This window comes from Tachypleus tridentatus, chromosome 9, assembly GCF_004210375.1.
Source record: "Tachypleus tridentatus isolate NWPU-2018 chromosome 9, ASM421037v1, whole genome shotgun sequence".
Lineage (NCBI taxonomy): Eukaryota > Metazoa > Arthropoda > Merostomata > Xiphosura > Limulidae > Tachypleus > Tachypleus tridentatus.
The window spans coordinates 133,829,130-133,849,772 of record NC_134833.1 but is presented as its reverse complement, the minus strand read 5'-3'; the positions used below and the strand labels follow the sequence as shown (position 1 = coordinate 133,849,772).

Sequence of the window (20,643 nt, the reverse complement as noted above, 5' to 3'; positions counted from 1 at the left end):
AGACTAACTGAATTTCATTAATTTCTATTGTAAAAATAAAGTGTAATGATGCATATCATTTATTATTTCATGATGATTTAACGGTGGGGAGAATTTGGAAGACCCTGGAATCGCTAAGGTAGGAATGCCATGTGGAACGTTGAGAAACACTGTTCTACATTTATCTCCTGTAACGGCTTATTCATTCTATATACATGTAACTGTAACTGTATAGGTGTACTTCGTGATATTTATTATTTAGACTCACTTTGAGTAACTTACTTTATTGATGTAAACTTGTGCTATTAATTCTAATGTTTAAAGCATTTTTATCTACTTGAATAATTTCAAATAAAGCAAATTTTCCTTTAGACGATGTTTTTTCTCATTTTGGTTGAGTAACATTTTCAAGCGACCAACAAGTGAAATACGGTAAACTCCTTGTAATCATGTATTTACAGCTCATTTGGTTATAATCTCTGTGATAATCATATTTCGTTCAAAATTTCTCTCTGATTTGTAATAGAGTATATTTCGAGACATATCGCTTTTAAAACTACACATTACTAAAACTTAAAGTCGAGAAACCAGTTTATGTTAAAGCTGAAAATAATACTGGTCATTAAACAAAACTAGATTTTAACATAAACATTTATTGTCATTTGGGCTCACTTCGAACCTCTTTAGTGGAATATAAAATCAACCACCTTCTTTAAAGGAAATAGAGTTATAATTATTTCTTATTTTATATATCAGACTATTGTTTTCGGTATAGTTAGAGGTACTTCGTACGTTCAGTTTAATAATATAAATAACAGATAGGTATTCATATAAACCTGATTCAGGTAGACGTCGGACGCCTTGGTTACCTTTATTTTTTTCCCTTAATTCTTGGTACAGATTATTACGTTACACGTCTTACAAGTGATAACAGAAAATTTCTTGTTTCATGTAACGCCACAACATTGACGTCAAACATTTTTGCCTTTACTCCATAGCATAACCAGACTTGATAAAGCTTCATATGCTGTCAATGGCTCAAACACCATCTTCATCAAGAACTAGGGATTCGAAACTCCGCGGTTATTCAGTTCCTCAACATATATTTCTTTATTCACATCCTCGAGCTGACTTACAGTCAGATGACACACTATTAGAAGACATGCTTGTCATTCTTCAACTATGGCGACTGTAAGCAGTTCATGTCGATACAGACCATGTTATTAGCTATGTAGAGGTCTCGCACTGCCGTCGAAAAATCAGCACAATCCGTACATGCTAACTACAAGGTCACGTCCTGTCCGGGTTGTGCTGATAAAAAAAAAATAACTCATTGATTATCACTGGAAGTTGATAACAAGCTGTCTTCTTTATAGTGTAGCCTGTCAGTTCATAGTTAGGGACGGCTATAAGCAGATACTATCAAGTAACTTTGCGCAATAAATCTAAACAATGTAACAATAGGAGATGATGACGTCAGCTTTTATTGTGCTTGAAAATTATTCGAATTTATTTATGAAATTCTACAGCAATCTAAACAGTTTGTATTATTTCACTTGTGAAAGTGCAGATTCGATGACTTACAATTTTTTAGTATTTTAAGCTTGAAAATAACTTAAAACTTCAAATTTAAAATCTTTAGTACTTTTTATAAAAATAACTAAATAACGTTCTTGCCTCTTTCATTGGAAATTCTGGGAAACGAACAGTTAATAAACTTTTTATTAAGCTTTGCAGCAATATAAGATTTAACAATCCGGTTGATGTTGTAACTGATATTTAATTGGAATCTTGATATTATATTTCTACATATGATGCTACGATGTCTTAAAAAGGTATCATTTCATAAGCCTTTATTATAACATGTTTTAAATGTTTCACAGTCTATACTGAAGACCCGAGCGCCGCTAATATATTTTTTTTAAACCCTCCTTGTAGCAACAAATAGGTTTTATCATTTAATTACTTTAAACTGTTGTAAAAGAATATTCAGTGAGCATCAATCACATTTTGTTTCTTTTTATTTCAGTTTTTCTCTTAAGTGCTTGTGCTTCTCTGACTTTGAACTTTTGAATTTATTTTTCGTGTATTTTTAGGATCAAAGTAGTTTCAACATCCTTTCTACGAATCAACGAAACCGAAGTCGTGGGATGGCTGGGAAATAAAGAAGTTTCACGGTTTCCATTTTTTAAGTTTGAAAAAAATACATATTTTGATAAATAGCTTTAACTGTTAGTCTCAAAAATTCACACTTTACTGCTAAAAGTGTCCGGATTCGAGTTTAGGGGTTTGACTGGACTGTGTTCTTTTTGTGTACAGAATAGTAGAAGTGTTCATGTTCTGGAAATACCGCATTCAGTCACCTTACAGAACCAAGCGGTCTTTATTGAAAGTCGTAAAAACTGAGGAGAAAACGAGGTATAGAGCTGAGCAATCAAATCTTGTATTGCCCACGTGCGGCTACTAGTGTATGGTGTGTAAGGTATTAGATTGGGGTATAGGTTTTAGTCCCTCGTATCCTAGATACTAGTGTGAATTCGGCCACGTTGTTGAACAATTCAGATTCGTAAAGAGTTCAAGTCTTGATGACGAGAAACCCACTTGAAATAAAAATGTATCTCAGAACGGCTGGTATGGGTATTAACACTTTCATTGATAAGGAGAGAACAAAGTTTCGACCTTCCTAGGTCATCTTCAGGTTAAGAAAGAGATATTTTATACGTGACCGTTGCCGGACACATGTCTTAGGGACAAAAGTACTGGAAAGCTTTGTTTGGGAATCAACTCACAAAACATGTCTTCCCGGTTCGCATGCTTTGTGTGAAACAGAAAATTGGGTACTTTAAGACATTATTTAATCTAGTGCTAGAAGTTAGCTACGGAGCAAAGCATGAATTCTATTATTTAATATTTTTAGTATAAATGCTTAGTATAAAAGAAAAGGTCTAAAGAAGTTAACTAATTAATCTATAAAGATAAAAGAAAAGGTCTAAAGAAGTTAACTAATTAATCTATAAAGATAAAAGAAAAGGTCTAAAGAAGTTAACTAATTAATCTATAAAGATTTCTTCGATTTATTTTGAAGTTCAACTTCTTCACTTTTTAATTAAAAACTGCAGACTGGGACCTTTTCTCTCCTCTCTCTTTAAATGGATATCAATAAAGTTCAAAATGATAATTTTCAACGATGGTATCACACCATTTAGATCTTAATAATGTTTTTAGATGTGGATACCTAGCCATTGAAAATAAAATTATCTTTAAGGGTGTTTCATATTTAATAAATGTATGTGTATGTGTTTTTTCTTATAGCAAAACCACATCGGGCTATCTGCTGTCTCCACAAAGGGGAATCGAACCCCCTCATTGTAGCGTTGTAAATCCGTAGACTTGTCGTTGTCCTATGAGGGGAATATTTAATGAACAGAAGTTATTTATCATAATTCAGTCAAAATGTTCCGAATCAAGACAACCTCTCAGCCAGGTGCGTTGCTTTAAAATATAATTGATGTTTTATTTTTGAAACATGTATGTTGGTTGAAAGGTTCTAATAGGTTGGGTTCAGAATATTTCAGTCTTAAAATTCGTATACTGCCAAGCAATTCATGTTTATACGAAATGAGATCCTAACTCAACGAAAATGTAATTAATATCGACGGTTGGTTTTCTTATCTGAAACTTTTAGTTATGTGGTTAGTTCTAATTGCGTGTGTAATACGTTGGCGTAAGTTTATAAGAGCCGAGCCTAAAGCCTGTGGCGGTTTTATGAAAAGAAAGAACAAACAAGTGGCACGGAAGAAGCAGGTGTTTCTTTTTATACGATAATATGGAAGCAGCTAATAGCAACAGAAAATAATGCAACTTCACAGGTCACTAGACAAGAAAAGTCGGAAAGATAATAAAAACCAGATAAGTTAAATTAAAAATTAAATAAATGCATAAGACACTTTTTGTTACAAGTATTTCATTGTTGTAACATGTAAATCGATTTCTGAGACCCGTAAAACAAGTATTCTCCTAGAGTCAGTAAAAAATAAAAACACTTTATCGAGTTCCCCTTCCATTCTCTCGCTATTGAATTCCTTAAATTATTTGTATAACAGATGGTTTATTTGTCCTGAATTTCGCGCAAAGCTAAGCGAGGGTTATCTGCGCTAGCCGTCCCGAATTTAGCAGTGTAAGACTAGAGGGAAGGCAGCTAGTCATCACCGCTGACTACCAACTCTTGGGCTACTTTTTTATCAACGAATAGTGGGATTGACCGTAACATTATGACACCCCCATAGCTGAAAGGGCGAGCATGTTTGGTATGACAAAGATTCAAACCCGCGACCCTCACTTAGGCCACTTAGGTTGGTGTTTTAAGATTAAGTGCTGTCATAAACTAAAGTTCACTGGGAAATATTTTGATAGTTGTTGTTTTTTAACCTTTTGAATTTAAAAAGAACCTAATTCATAATTTAATTCATCGGGCTTATAAAATAATTAGTTCTTTTTCTGAATTCCTTGAAGAAGTACAAAATATAAAGACTCTTTTACAAAAAATAGTCTTGCTGCACAGTTACAGAAATAGTTTATTGCATTCTACCCTTCACTGGCGAATGTTCAACAGAGTTAAAGAAAAAATTAAGCAGTTTTGAATAATAAAATGCATCCATAAATTAAGAATTGTTTTTAAGCAAATATTTCTTATAACTGTTTTTAAACAGATATTTCATATAAGTAAAGTTTTTAAACATATATTTCATATGAGTAATTGCTTTAAAACAGATATTTCATATGAGTAATTGCTTTTAAACAGATATTTCATATAAGTAATTGTTTTTAAACAGATATTTCATATCAGTAATTGCTTTTAAACAGATATTTCATATGAGTAATTGCTTTTAAACAGATATTTCATATAAGTAATTGTTTTTAAACAGATATTTCATATAAGTAATTGCTTTTAAACAGATATTTCATATAAGTAATTGTTTTTAAACAGATATTTCATATAAGTAATTGTTTTTAAACAGATATTTCATATCAGTAATTGCTTTTAAACAGATATTTCATATGAGTAATTGCTTTTAAACAGATATTTCATATAAGTAATTGTTTTTAAGCAGATATTTCGTAGAAATAATTGTTTTTAAACGGATATTTTATATAAGTAATTCTTTTAAAGCAGATATTTCATATAAGTAATTGTTTTTAAACAGATATTTCATGTAAGTAATTGTTTTAAATTTAAAGACGTGATTCCTATGATGCATCTCCCTTGTATCATCTATAACTATACATGTGTAATCTTTGCTATGTTGACTCTACAATTTGTTGTTTTATCTCAGAATTAAAGAGCATGCGCAAAATATTCCCTCTTATCAACCATTCTTCGCTATTGATAATGAGGCTGTGCCTGTTACACCAAATCACTTCTATGTCGTAGGGAGTGTGAAAGAGAACTTGTGGAAACATGAGATGTGTTCTGAACTAAATATTAATAAAAGTCTGAAAATCAAAACTAAAATTGTGTCACACAAACAATACCAAGTTTCGGAAGAGTCTGATAAAACTGAGGTAATTTCTTCAGACCGTGTAAATCAAGTAAGTAGCGACTCATTTCGAACTGGTCTTCAAATGAATTTGTTAGTTCTTATGGGTAGACATCTCTGCGATAAGTAAGACGTATGAATGTTTTCACCTTGTAAAAAAAAAACCGTTACTAAAATTACATTTATTCTGCAATTGTGTTAATACTAAAACATATGCCCCCCAGTGGCTCAGTGGTATGTCTGCGAACTTACTCGCTAAAATCTGGGTTTCGATACCCGTGATGGGCAGAGCACAGATAGCCCATTGTGTAGCTTTGTGCTTAATTCAAAACAGAAACAACAACTAAAACATATAAATTCTGATAGCATACATCCATATATATATATATATATAGATCTATCAGTAGAACACGTTTCATTAAACTATAAATTCATGTGCTTTAACACAAAACATTTGAAAAAAATAAGTATCGTGTTATTTCTTATACAAGGCAGCGTTTTTAACGATACCACGAACCGGTTCTGAATCTCTCTAAACTCTCAAGGTACAACTAAAAACCATTATGATATACGTGTGAATTTGTTTTTGTGAAATCACACAAATCACCAAGATGGTTGTGACAAACCAGGTTTTCATAAACACTGATATAAAAACCTACCTATCTTCAGTGTCACATTTAAAACCTGTAAATAATAGAATGTTCAGTTTTAAGACCTCAGTTTAAATATGGTCTTAAATTTTTAAAGATGTTAAAATTTTATTACCTTATGAATTAAAATATTAAGTTTTAAGACCTCACAATAAGTTAAGTTTGACAATTTTAAGGTATTTAGTACAGTTTTAATATGGACTTAAAGTATTTTGTTTTTGTTTTATATTTTTGCTCTGCTATGTTGTTTCAATAGCATTTAAAGTGTTTTCAAAAGAATAAGATGTGCCATAAGAGTGACACGTCGTACAATTCCTTCTGACAAGAGAACCCTAAAATAGGCGATGTTGTTCAGTTGCTTTTTCTCTATTTATCAGTAGAATTTTGCCCCTCCCCGTTTCAACAAAACATTGAACAACTGTAGAAACACTGGAACACATAATTTGATTCGCTGCAGTAGACAGAGCAAATATGGCCCATTTAGTAGCGTTGCACTTAACAGAAAACTAACACAATAGCATATTTAGATTACTTGTACAGCTGGAATAATCGAAAATGTAAAAATCAGAAATATAACTTTCAATCGTTTCATTATTTTAGTAAAATCAATTTAATTGTAATTTTTATTAATCGATTATTAAAATAATCAAAAATTATAATAATCAAGAATATTAATTTTAATTACTTGATTTAATCGTAATTTTGAGTTATCTATTAGTTTATGTGACATTAATCAATATAAATGCTGCTCTTAAGTAATTGATTATATCAGTTAATCACATAAGTTGTTTAGCTTTACCTAACTGTGGCCAAAGCTATTAAAGAATAGTAGAGAGAGATTGAAATTGACAGATTATGTCTGCCAACAGGAGTCATCTCACAGTAGGTGAGTTGGCAAACACTTTATTGTAATCCATGGGCCATTGGAGACATTCTTTGAGCTAAGGATAGCCATTGACCATGGGCAGGGAAACGTTGGTGGAAGAGATACTGAGATCTCATCATTCAATCACGCTGAACTAAGGCCTGAATACTTGTCTGAGGGTCAAGTTAGAAAAATTGTCTACCACCTGTAGTTGTAATGGTGCTGGTCAAGAGTTCAAGAGAATTTAGCCATACCCACGAACAAAGTCCAATGTGTGAAACAAATAAAATTACACCCCTGAGTTTCAATAATAGAGTAAAAGAAGACTTAAAATAATGCTTCAAATGTTTTAAGAAAAAAACTGCCTGGTTTAACTTGTCTCCAGAACACACCACTTAATGTCTGATCTTTAATTTGGATGATTCAGGTCTGGACTCCTTCAAACAACTGAGTAAGGCACAGTTTTGGAGGACTGCGAGAAGGCTATTGCCGAGTTACCTATGGATCAACAAGATGGAAAATAAGACAAATTATTGGACTGAGTTTAATCATTGGAGAAGAAGCAACGATAAGGGTCCGACCATTGATAAAGATAAACTGTGCTATTCATTGGTTACTTAACAATTTACATCTACACTATGACAGCAAATATTTGGGAATTATAATTAGGTGTCTTTCTACACGCATAAAAGAGCATGGACTTAACGTAGCCAAGTGTTAGCATTTTTGACTGTTAGTATAAGGATTTATGGTTCACTATTCGGTCAGACAAGACCAATCCAAGACTTTGTGGTATGCACTGTTGACTTGCTGCATTTTTTCTTTGTACTAACGATAACTGGGATTAACCGTCATATTATAACGCCCTCAAGGCTGAAAATGTGTGCAAGTTACGATTCTAGTACTTTAACAACCAGGCTATACCAGGCCTATTGTACGCACAGCCCAAAATGCACAAGTCAAGTCACGTGAGCCAGTAACGGTCGGTTTGGTTTGTTTTTTGAATTTCACACGAAAGCTATATGATGGGTGCCTACACTAGCCGCCCCTAATTTAGCAGTGATAAACAAAAGAGAAAGTAGCTGCGCAACACCACTCACCGCCAACTCTTATAATACACTTTTACTAACGAATAGTGGAATTGACCGTAACATTATAATGCCCCCCGCGGCTGAAAGAACGAGCATGTTTGGTTATCCAAATTTATTTCCCAATACGCCCAAGAGAGTCAAGCGCCCTAACCACCTGGCCATGCCGGACAGTCACAGCGCAATCAATATAGTTTTGAGTAAAGTCAATCCTCGAGTCAGTATAGTTCTGAGCAAAGTTAGTGTTTGAATCAATATACAACTGAGCAGAGTTAGTCCTTGAATCAATATACACCTGAGCAAAGCTAGTTCTTGAACACGTTTGACTTTGCTTTGTAATTTTTGTGATGGAGGTAAAATAATTGCTTCAAACAGTTTCTCCATTGAATACCATGGAAAAATAATTTAGTAGTCTAAAATATTACTCATCTTTAAAATACTTAAACGAAGAAGTAACATCTGTCACCAATAAAATATTTGAAACACCATAAATGTTCTTAAACATTTCAGTGAGAAAGCAACGCAAAACACTATTGGTCGTTCGATTTGACACGTATCTTCGAGCTAGACTGGTGTAGAAGAAACCACTCCATTAGTAATCCTAGATAAGACGAATATAAGAAACGAGGTCAAACTTTGACAAATAAACCTTAAAAAAAAGAAGTTTTTTATTGAGCCAAATGGCTGTAAAACTAAACATGCAGTAATGATGTGTTTTTTAAACTATTTTTTGTGTTTATCAGTGTTACTAGTTTAAATGTTGTGCAACACCTGTCGGTAGATAATTTTTTGCCTTAATAGTTTCATTTGATCTTTTATTTACTGACAACGGTTGAAATGTGTTTAAGAATAATCTTTGGCAGATCTTCATAAAAAATACTTCATATCTTAATGGAGATCTAGTGCTAGAGTATATTTATTATAATTACAGTACAATGCTCGTGTTATTTGTTTTTTTAAGATTGAGACAAATAATAATTGGCACAACAGAGAAGTGGGTCATGCAATTTGTCCAAATACGAAGAAATATTAGTAGGGTGGTGAAAATAAGGGAGAAGAAATAGTGCCTTTTATTTTAAAAATGTGTATCACGTTTCTGTAAAAACTGTGAAGTTAGGATTTACTTAAAACTTACTCAGAGTAAACAGGAAGTTAGGTTTAACATTGCCTAAAAACACGAAGTTTCTCCCACGAAGTATTTTTATATCAGTAGCAAATATTTCTTGGCTACGCCTAAATAGCTTGCTATTCTTCAATTTTTTGGGAATGTTAGTAGACTTAATTCAAATAATAATAATAATTAATAAATAAGACAAATAAACTGTATTAAAGCAAAATAAATAATACTGTGGTATTAGTTCTCGACTGTAAATTTGATTTGTAAATGACTTAATTAAAACTTGATAATAATTACAATTTACTTGCTTAAAATAATTCATACCTATTGATTAAAATTCATAAAAAAATGGTTACTTATACATATATATATCACACCTGCCTAACTACTATGTCTGTTGAGCCCTGGTATCGTTCGAAAAGCCACATTGGCAGTGAATATAGCAAATGTGGTACGGTTGACAGTTAGTAACGTATTCCTCTTATATTAGACAGTGATCTTTTCCACTGTAAAATCAGATAATGCCTCAGTTTGAAGTGTGAGTCACTGTCAGAAACGTGAGTACTGCTTGTGTCATGAGAAGAATGACGTTATTGTTCTTAAAATAACTTGAGTTAAGGCTAATTTGACCTAAACGTGAAATGAACTGATCAACTTAATTGTTAGTTAAGCTGACTGATATATATATTCCTCCAGAAAGTCCTGGTGAACCTGAGTTGACGTGGACATGAAATTTACGAGACTTCTCATTGTCTATCACTGCATATTGGAATATTTTTGAAAGGTTTTAACAGGCAATTTACTCGAGGTAATTTTATAAGTGTCGCAAAATGGTATCACTTAGCACCCAGGCCCATTAAAAATATGATAACCATTAGTTTTTAGTATCTAGGTTCATAATAGAAATATCAGTTAGAAAAGCATTGTTTCAATGAACCAACTCTTTTTACAGAACGTGGATAGTTTGTTAGTTAGATTACTATGTGTTGTGCATATCATTGTTGTAAACTGTGGCACGTATGTCTTTCGATTATAGTTTTAGAAATGAAATGTGAAGTATTGCAATGGTTGAAAAACACCGAGTTTTAGTATTTTATGTGCATTCATTGTCATCCTCTCATGCGCTAATCACATTAACGTTGTGTAGAATTTTGACAGCTTTTTTCATACTTTCAAAGTTCTGTGCAAAACAACTTATTGATAATGCAAGAACAGTGGGTTCCGTTACATTTCCCTGACAAAATTTCCGTGCAGGTATTTAAACTAGACAAGATACCCATCTAATCCACAGTGAAGTTCCCCTTTAACCACAGTAGACTCAGAACAACAGGGCCTGGTGTGGTTGGTTCACAGTACACTCAGAACAACAGGGCCTGGTGTGGTTGGTTCCAGAGTACGTCTTCATATGACATCCTAGTAGTTTGTCCTTTTATGTGCACATCTTCCAGACAACTCTGCATATCAGTAATTGGTTTGACTACAGATAAATGTGTAACGATACACTTTCATGTTATCTCCTGTTTTACCAAACATACGACAGACAAAACTCTCATCCAGCTTAATTAGCTGTATATAAATATGCTGTCCAAATCTGCTCATTAGCTGTTGTCCATTAATTCAAAATAATTTCTTCTTTCCTTGAGATGCACTACCCTTAAAAGCACATATTCCAGGCATAGCTCTACATATACACAAATTTAAGTTTTTACACACAGACTCAATACTCATAAATTGTCGGTACGTTGTTGGTCTTGAATTGGATATCCTGAAAAAAAGCTAAGACTAATATATTTGTGTCCGAAATCTTAATCAATAGAGTAGTGTTTCCCTCAATAACTGTAGGTTTGGAATGGAGAAGAAGAGAAATATATGCCTCCTCCTGTGTAAACTCCAGCTTTATTTAATCTGCTACGAAACCCTCCCATTGTTAGCATAAAAATGATGGCAGTGTCTTTTATGTCTAGAGTAAGTTGTATAACTATCCAACTTTTCTGCTGAAATTTATTTAGAGCTTTCATGAAAAAAGAATTGAGTAGCAGCTATCTTTTTTATTGTTATGCTCCCTGGCTTTGAAATAATTTTTTCGACATTAATCAGCAATTATATGTACTCAAGAGGATCTCTTTAACAACTTCAGAAACGCACCATGATAACTGCAGTTTCTGTAAACTCTTAACCACATACTCAACAGGCACTTTCTTTGGTATTATATCTGAATAGATAATTTCTGTTTGACTTCAAAATGTAACAAAACTTTGAGGGTAACAACAGTTTTTATTATTAAACATTTGAGTGTTGTACTCAATGACTTCGATCCCTTCATCTAAAAAAAGTTTAATTTTATGTAAATATAATATTATCGAACATATGACACTGAGATAAATGCTATTTCATGCAGAGAGGGCTGAGTTTGTTATGTTAAACATTGTGGCTATCATAGGTAATTGTATCAATAAAGGTCGAGGTTGTTTTTACATGCCTGTATTAATATACTTTGAGGTTTTAAATATGGCGTCATCAAACCGTGTGACTGTCTCACTTCAAGCATGGCACGTGACAGACGTCACGGATTTTGACGACGATGCTAAACTCTCGTGTTTTGCTGATTTCCTGCATGCATTTCATGATGTGTAATAATGTTGATTAAAACCCTTAATAATTACTTGTTTTGGATAATGTAATTCAGGTATTAAAAGTCCGATACTTTTTTAAATTGTGATTATGCATGTACAAAATTCGTAAAATTTTGTATTTGTATATCATCCTTATTATCCAATAATTTTGAAGTAGTTTCTATACATACATAACTTAGGGATTTATTTCTCACTAAATAATACCAAAATTTCACATTTACTGCAAATCAACAAATTTATGCTCTACAAAGTTAATTAATTATTAAAGCTATTTAGGTTACAAAACTTCTCATTTTGGCACCAGCTCAGCATTTTTGGTCGAAAACTTTGTTATCAAATTCAGATGTTCTGCTATTGATTTTAATCAATAGGCCTATATAAGGCTTCGAATGAGCATTGCTTTTTTTTTTCTAATTTGGTTGTAAAATTTTATATCACACGGATATGTATAATCTTTTAAAATTGACAAAATATTATCCACCGAAAGAGTCAGACTTTTGCTTCCAATTCACAACTTACTATGTGCAAAACACTGATATCTAATCTAGTGGTTCTGCTTAGCTATCTAACATGAATGACTGACTGAGCTTGTCACATGCTAACTACGGAATTAGCTATATTCATTCATTTTAGTCAATATCCACTAACGTACCTGACAGTCACACGGTTAATGATTTGATCAGGTAAATTAAGCTAATTGCGAAACACATAAAATCCATTGTTGGTGTCTCACGTAGGAATAACTTCAATGGATATTTGTAACAACGATACATCATGTGAGAATAGCATCGGTGTCTATTGGTACATCATATACCAGTAACCATTTTCATAATCCTACCTACATGCCTTCCCAAGCCTATCTAGTGTATACGAATGACAGTTTCTTAGAGCCTGTTTCAACAGTTTCATTGCACAGAAACCTATAAGTGCTGCTTCTGGCAACTTGAACAGTAGGTCTTTGTATGCAATACCCTGAATACCCTTTTCGTTTTCCAAGTGTCTGAGATATGGAGCAAATGAACATATGTCGCAAAAGCAGTTGTATCTACTTTTTCATATGGAGATCATTATTAACTTATATTCTTTGCTGTTGCCTGGAGCAAGTGGATGGCTTTTCACCGACTTTTGTCTTCATTAATTCTCATCTTGTAACAAATGACACATTTAACCTACAACTGTAGACATACCAATTGTTGCATGTATGGTTTTCGGATGGTTGCCATGTTTTTTGTTTCCAATGCCATTAAATATAAGGGAAATTTCCATCTTGCAAATTTGAAACTCCCACACTTAACTTTTTATGATATAATGCATGAATATCTAACAAAGGAGAGTTATCGCATATTTTTCCCAAAAGTTATATATTTTTGTGGCATCACACTCTGTACTAAATGCCAAACAATGGTAAAATTCATTTCTGGTACATTCCATTTTACCACTATTTTATGTAAATTATAGATATACGTGACCTGCTGATTTACTTATTCAAAATCGTTTTAATACACACTACTTAATTCTGTGTACTCCATTATCTTAATGAATTCATATTCATATTTCGTTGCTCCTTAATAATAACATTTTTAAAATCTTACTCCTTTTTTTTTTGCAATCTTACTAATAGTCAATTTCCAGATAACTTGAAAGACTCCGAATCTGACATTTCTTGGCATATTTACATTTCCTTCTTGATCTATTTATTACTTCAAATTTATAGACCTGTAACCTTCAAATATTTGAGAAGGACGGAGCCTTAAGTGCCATTAACCATCTCCATGATGTATGGTCCATAAAACTAGCAAACTTCTTACTATGAAAACAAAAAACAACCGTTTCAATACTCTTACGTATTCATGTTATGTTTGGATAAATAATATCGACCTTATTTAGCTTTGATTTCAATACACTGTGGGACTTGAATAATTAATCTCAGATGTTTGTCGTCTTTGGTATGCTATGCCATGTTGTTTTTCATTTGTAATTACACATCTCCTGTCGTATGATCTGGTAATCAGGTTGACACATTTGTACTGAGTGTCAAGTTTTCAATGATACTTTGATAACTCAAGATACGTGCTTTTAAAAGTAAATATCTGTGTTTCAAATGCTATATTTACACTGGTAAACTACTTATTTCTTTGTTAATGGCTTTGCAGGTCATAAAGTGTTCGATGAATCTTCCATATAATCCTACGGATGCGTGAAATTCTCTAACATCCTTGATAACTTTAAAGATGGATAATTACTATATACTTCGTTTTTTTAATTATTTTCTTCATCTACTTACTCCAAACTAACATATTTAAGTTATTTGGCATTACTTTTATAAATCATATTTTTAAAACTGACTGTGTTTGTAATCAGGCTATTACAACTTTGAAACGTTCATTTCTAGCTCAACTGACAAAACAGAAATCAAGTTAGCCTAGCATTTTCAATCATGATTTTTTCCTTATAAAGTCATATCTTGACCCCTCTATCTATTTTTTTTTTCTTATTTGAACTTGCAAAACATTTTACGACATTCTGCTAGTACTTCATAACTCCATTATTTTACGATGGAAAGCAAATAATTGCTTGGAGGATTGAGCGATAGTTTCTAAAGCTCGTGGGACCAACTTAACGTTATCAATGCCCAAAGAAGAACCAATAAATAAATAGATCTTGTTGGCTAACATTTTCAACGTGCAGGCTTTCCTGGAGGACACCAACAATCTAACCCTGAGAGAGGAGCCTAACACTTTAATCGTCGCTTATTCCTCTGGTCCTGGGGCCATCATAGTTAAGAGACCACCATCTCTCCTTGTCACCCCAATGGAAAGGAACTTATTTTCTCTTCAACCAATGCAGCTGATTCCATCAGTGAATATTACTCCATTCCTGAGCAAGGTGAGGACCTTCTGCAAAAAAAAAGATAGTGTAGTCTCAGAACATGCGGTATTGAAGGTTGCAATGACATATCATTTCAAACATTAAAATCATACGTGTAAACACACACGCACACACAGCTTAAGAGAGACTATCGAATATCAAATTTATTTCTAGAGTTGCCAAAGGGATTTGCAACTTAAAAGTCTTATTTCTATCATTAGTAATAATGTAAGAGAAATAAAATGTAAATTTATAATTTAAATGTGTTTATTGTGTTCGAAGCGTAAAGTTCCTATGAACTTTCTAAACACTATACCTGTGTATTGATTTTCAGTAAATCGAAGCTCCGAACTTTCTAAACAGTGTATCTATATTTAGTTTACCGTTAAGGGTGTTCCAGTTGAGATTCAACTGGATTAGGGATCTGGTAGGAAAATGACATCTCCTGAAAAAGTTGCTCACCAGTGGCGCAGCGATATGTCTGCAGACTCACACCGCGAGAAACCAGGTTTCAATACCCGTAGTGAGCAGAGCACAGATAGCGCATTGTGTAGCTTTATACTTAATTTCAAACAAGCAAACCTGCAACAGTCCAATAACGAAATATTGAGCTAATAAAGTTACAGGTCGTTATCTTACTTACATACAAGAGCGTCAAGACCTTTCTAGAAGCCTTGAAGTATGATGAGTATGGCTGGGAGGTTATCGGAGACTTCAAAATGGTGGCATTTCTGATGGGTCTCCAAAAAGGCTTTACCAAGTTCTCTGTTATCTTTGCCTTTGGAAAAACAGGGACACCGCAGCGCACTACAACAGGAAGCACTGGTCACAACGGACCGAGTTCTCTGTGGAAAAGCACAATATGAAGTGTGAGCCACTAGTGGACTTCCAAAAGATGTTGTTCCAACCAATGCAAATAAAATCGGATCTTATGAAACAGTTTGTCACAGCTATTGATAAGGAGTCTGCAGCCTTCAATTTCCTTCGAGACCACAAGTAAAGAAAAAGAAGATCCTGGAGTGCACAGAATTACCAAAGAAGCTCAGTAGGAAGGGAAAAAAAGCTTGGGGCAGCTTTGTCGCAGTGATTCGGGGTTTCTTGGGCAATCATAAGACCAAAACTTATGTGGAACTTGTTGAAGCTCTGGTGAAGAACTACGGCAAAAAGGGCTGCAGAATGTCCCTGAAAGTCCATATCCTTGACTCTTATCTTGATAAATTCAAGGAAAACATGAGAGCATACTCAGAGGAGCAAGGCAAGCACTTCCACCAAGATAAACTGGACTTTGAACGCCGCTACCAAGTAGCGTGCAACGAAAACATGATGGGATACTATATTTGGGGGATGGTACATGAAAGTGATTTACATTACAGTCGCAAATCTCAAAAACCTACTCACTTCTAAACATTTTTGTTCATTTTTTTATAACTTTAGTGTAAATACATGTAAATATTGATTCATATGTTGTTTTATTCAGACCTTATGTAAATGAAAATGTATAAATTTGCCCGTTTTTACATATAAAATAGACTAGTTTCTTAATTTCATTATCCAGGTCACAAAAGCAAAGTTTGAAGGGAATAATGGCCATTTTCTGTACTTTCACAACAGAAACTATTAAGAAATAACGCATACTATCCAGGTACAAAATTTGTGTTACACAGTGTCATTTGTCATGACCGTTATTATAAATTGTATATTTTAATAATAAAATATATTTGTGTTAAGAAAGAAAATTGTGTGTATCAATCTTGTTAGCAAATATCATAAATTTGATACATATTGACATTTAATTAACTTCTAATATTAAATGACAGTTTAACTCTATTCAAGGCTATTTGAAGTTGTAATACATAACATAATAAACTGGATGCCCGTGTCCGACATCTGAATCGGAGCTAAAATTCGATCTAAATTCAAATTCAAATCTTAATTCAGCTTATACTAATTAATGTCAACAATATTTGATTATCAAGGCTTTCTTAAATCACCCCCCCCCCCTTCCTCGGACAACTAGAGAGATATAACAAAAGTGAATCGTTCAGAACTGTTAAAGTAATAAAATTAGAGGTTAAGAAAGCAATGAGTTTGTTTGTTTTTCGGAATTTCGCACAAAGCTACTCGAGGGCTATCTGTGCTAGCCGTCCCTAATTTAGCAGTGTAAGACTAGAGGGAAGGCAGCTAGTCATCACCACCCACCGCCATCTCTGGGGCTACTCTTTTACCAACGAATAGTGGGATTGACCGTCACATTATAACGCCCTCACGGCTGGGAGGGCGAGCATGTTTGGCGCGACTCGGGCGCGAACCTGCGACCCTCAGATTACGAAGCGCACGCCTTAACGCGCTAGGCCATGCCGGACCTGAAACCAATGAGAAAAAATTATCTAAAAAGGGTGTTATCCAAACATTAATTAATAATGATTTGTCATCTGATAAAGTAGTGGGAGAATACTCTAGTGTCCCCACTACCTAACTGGGGCTGCGTGATAAAGATAAGTGAGATATCCAGCTAAAACTCAAACAAATCGAGCTTTAACAAGCTCTTATTTAAGCCGTGAAAGAGTAAGCTAGTATGAAGGCGGAAAGAGAAATTAGACTGAAAGAAATGGAAATTAGACTCAACTTCCATTAACCTCGGCAACATGGTAACTTTAAACTTGATCGATATATTAAAGTACCAACAATTAATTAAAATGAATTTGATAAAAATTTCCAACATTTTGAGAAGGTTGCCTAAACTGTAGAATGGCCCTTCAAAAACTGTTATTATTACAAAGTGTTTTAACGGGTAAAGCACAAGAAGCTTATGTCGTTCTCTCTCTAAAAGATTGTATGGGTTATGATAAAGTTAAAACACACATTCTCATAGCAAACTGTTAGTACTGTAGGCTTATCGCCAAGTTTCGAAGTAGAGGAATTTAAACGGTTGAAACATTACAAGCAGCAGCTCCTCCTTCTGATGATTGCACTCTAACACATAAAACCATTTTTTATAAAAAGAAATTCCTACCATCTCAACAAAAAACTGTCTGCTCAATCCACCAAAGTTGGGATTATTCTAAAAAACTCCAACTTCTACAGCTCGAAATATTCTTACAGTTAGGATAAAACGTCATCAAAACCATCAAAGCCTGTCTGCTATTTTTGTAAAAGCCTAGTCATGTTATGCCTGATTGTTGGTGTTTGAAAGAAAAGGAGGCAACACCAGTGAATTCGTGTCCTCACATGGACGTAGTTTCACCAGATCGCGCGATGTTGTTGATTCGTCCATTGATATTAAGGCTGATGTAACCAGGGAGGAATTTAGACCTTTTATATTTGTTGGTTCAATGTCTTTGGCAAATGAAACTGCCAATCCCATGCCCGTAAATATTCTATGTGATACTGGGACGGCTCAGTCGTTGTTAGAAAGTATATTGCCGAAGGATTCGCGTTCTGTCCCTGGCGAGTCTGTTCTTACTTATATTTTCTGATGCTTCATGAATGATATGACCTAGTTTTGGAATCAGTTGCTGTTGGAATAAGACCTACTCTGCCAATTATCATTTCTGTTGGGAAACCATTTGACTGAGAATAAAATTGTTGCTGAACCCAAAATAGTTAATGAGTTAATTAATATTTCATGAAAGGATGTTGATGTGGTTGAGGAGAATCCAAACGTGTTTTCCTCGCATGATGTAACTCGAGCTCAAGTTAAGAAATTAAACCAAAAACAAATGATAGACATATATTCACAGGATGATGTTATAGATTTGTTTTGGAATTTCTCACAAAGCTACTCGAGGGCTATCTGTGCTAGCCGTCCCTAATTTAGCAGTGTAACTAGAGGGAAGGCAGCTAGTCATCACCATCCACCGCCAACTCTTGGGCTACTCTTTTACCAACGAATAGTGGGATTGACCGCCACATTATAACGCCCCTAACTCGCTGGGAGAGCGAGCATGTTTGGCGCGACTCGGATGCGAACCCGCGACTCTCAGATTACGAGTCGCACTCCTTAACACGCTTGGCCTATAGATTTGTTTCGGATATATATATTTTTTAGATCCAACGAGGATGTTCTGGATATTGTCCTTCTGGCGATTCTTCAGTGAGTGACAATGATAAACATAGGGATCTGGTTCACTGATGAAGTTGAGTTTGCTAGAACTAAATTTGTCGTTGATCCAGAAAACGAACTACAAATCTCTTCACTCTTTAAATCCCCAAAAGGTGAGCGGAAGAACGTTTCAAATGTTTTATTTTTCTTTCAGAAATGGTGTGCTCGTGAGGAAATGGAGACCGACAGATGTGCTTGGTTCATGGGATTTGGCTACATTTTACCAAATAGTTGTGTTCAAAATATATCATTCTAAATTATTGAAAGCTGCCCATTTAGGTGTTAACAGAATATGTGACAAAATTATAAAACATTTTACTTGGCCAAAAATAAAGCAAGATGTTTCTCAGTTTTGTAAAACTTGTCATACCTATCAATTGATTTAAAAACCTGACTAGAACATTTATGTTGCTCCTTTGAAGCCTATCCCAGCTTTCAATGACCACTTCAGTCGTATGATTGTTGATTATGTTGGACCTTTACCAAACAAAAAACACATCTGTGTTGATGCACTTTGATATACTATGCAATTTTATGATCACAAGGTTGCTTGTATTGATTGTTATATAGTGTTATGATTACTGAAGTTGTGTAATTCTTTGATAGTATATTGTATTTAATGTATTGTTTGCAATGTATGTATAAAGTGCCTTGGTTTAAAATTGTCTAACGTAAATTTCTAATTTTTTAGGAAGGGAAGTGTCATGGATTTGCCGTTACATATTTATTTTAATATCAACATTTGTTTAACTGAAATTTATATTTAGAAATGTACATAATTTATACTGTTAAATCTGTCTTACGAAATTACTGACAATTCATTAAAGTTGTAGAAGATTCTAGAGTGTAAAAATCGACAATATATACACGTAATTAAACATTAGTGCTTCGTTAGTATTGTTGTGCAGGCTTAAATTTCTAGAAACTCTCCTCACGCCTGTAAAAGTGACCAACAGACAGTGCATATTACTAGTTTGCTACAGTTGGTATACTATAAACCTCGGAAGCTATAACTGTGATTAACATTTATTAATCAAACATTTCAGATATATTGACCAGAAACGTTCATAGATTTCAAACATAAAAAACATTTAACTTCAATGGATTCACATTGGACATTAATATATTTACAAATGCATTATATAACTTCATCGGTGGAAATTTCTACGCAGAGCTGGCTTGCTCTCCGTTAGGTGAATTTTACTTGTATAAACTTAAAATTAGTGAACCCTCGATAAGATACCAGTTTCAATCCAGAAAGAAAACTCAGTATTGTTTGTAAAACTTTTGTATACAAATCATTATTTGTATTAGTCGTCATTATGAATTGGATATTAAAAATTCATTTGTATTAAAAAAGAAAACTGTGTGAATCAGTAATATTGAAAATATAAATCAGATACATATCTACATTTAATTAACTTATAAATTTAAATTATCATTTAACTCAGTTTCAGGCTATTTCAAATGGTAATAGGTAACAGTATTTATTTTTCTGTTTGTCTTAAACAGGCGAGCATTTCATACTTACCTGAGATCTTGAGTCATGTGCATCAGCTTAAAACCTAATGTTGTGTTTTCTTATAGCAAAATCATATTAGTCTATCTGCTACGTCCACTGAAAGGAATCGAACCACTTGTTTTAGCGTTGTAAATCCATAGACTTACCGCTGTAACAGCGGGGGTTTTAACATATAGTTAGAACAGTTCTGGAATGCTTCTTTCTAATTTAAAATTGTCCATTCTAAATATAGTTCCTCCTAAATACATCATTTTTTTTCCACTGAAGAATATCTGTATAATC

At 33.7% G+C, this 20,643-nt stretch overlaps 1 long non-coding RNA gene across 1 annotated transcript; it reads left to right on the top strand.

The window, feature by feature from the left end:
- Positions 1–1,204: 1,204 nt before the first annotated feature.
- Positions 1,205–19,501, top strand: LOC143226423 (uncharacterized). Its single transcript, XR_013014611.1, has 3 exons — positions 1,205–1,519; positions 2,076–5,568; positions 18,994–19,501. It is a non-coding gene; the product is annotated as an uncharacterized LOC143226423 (long non-coding RNA).
- The last annotated feature ends 1,142 nt before the right edge of the window (positions 19,502–20,643 follow it).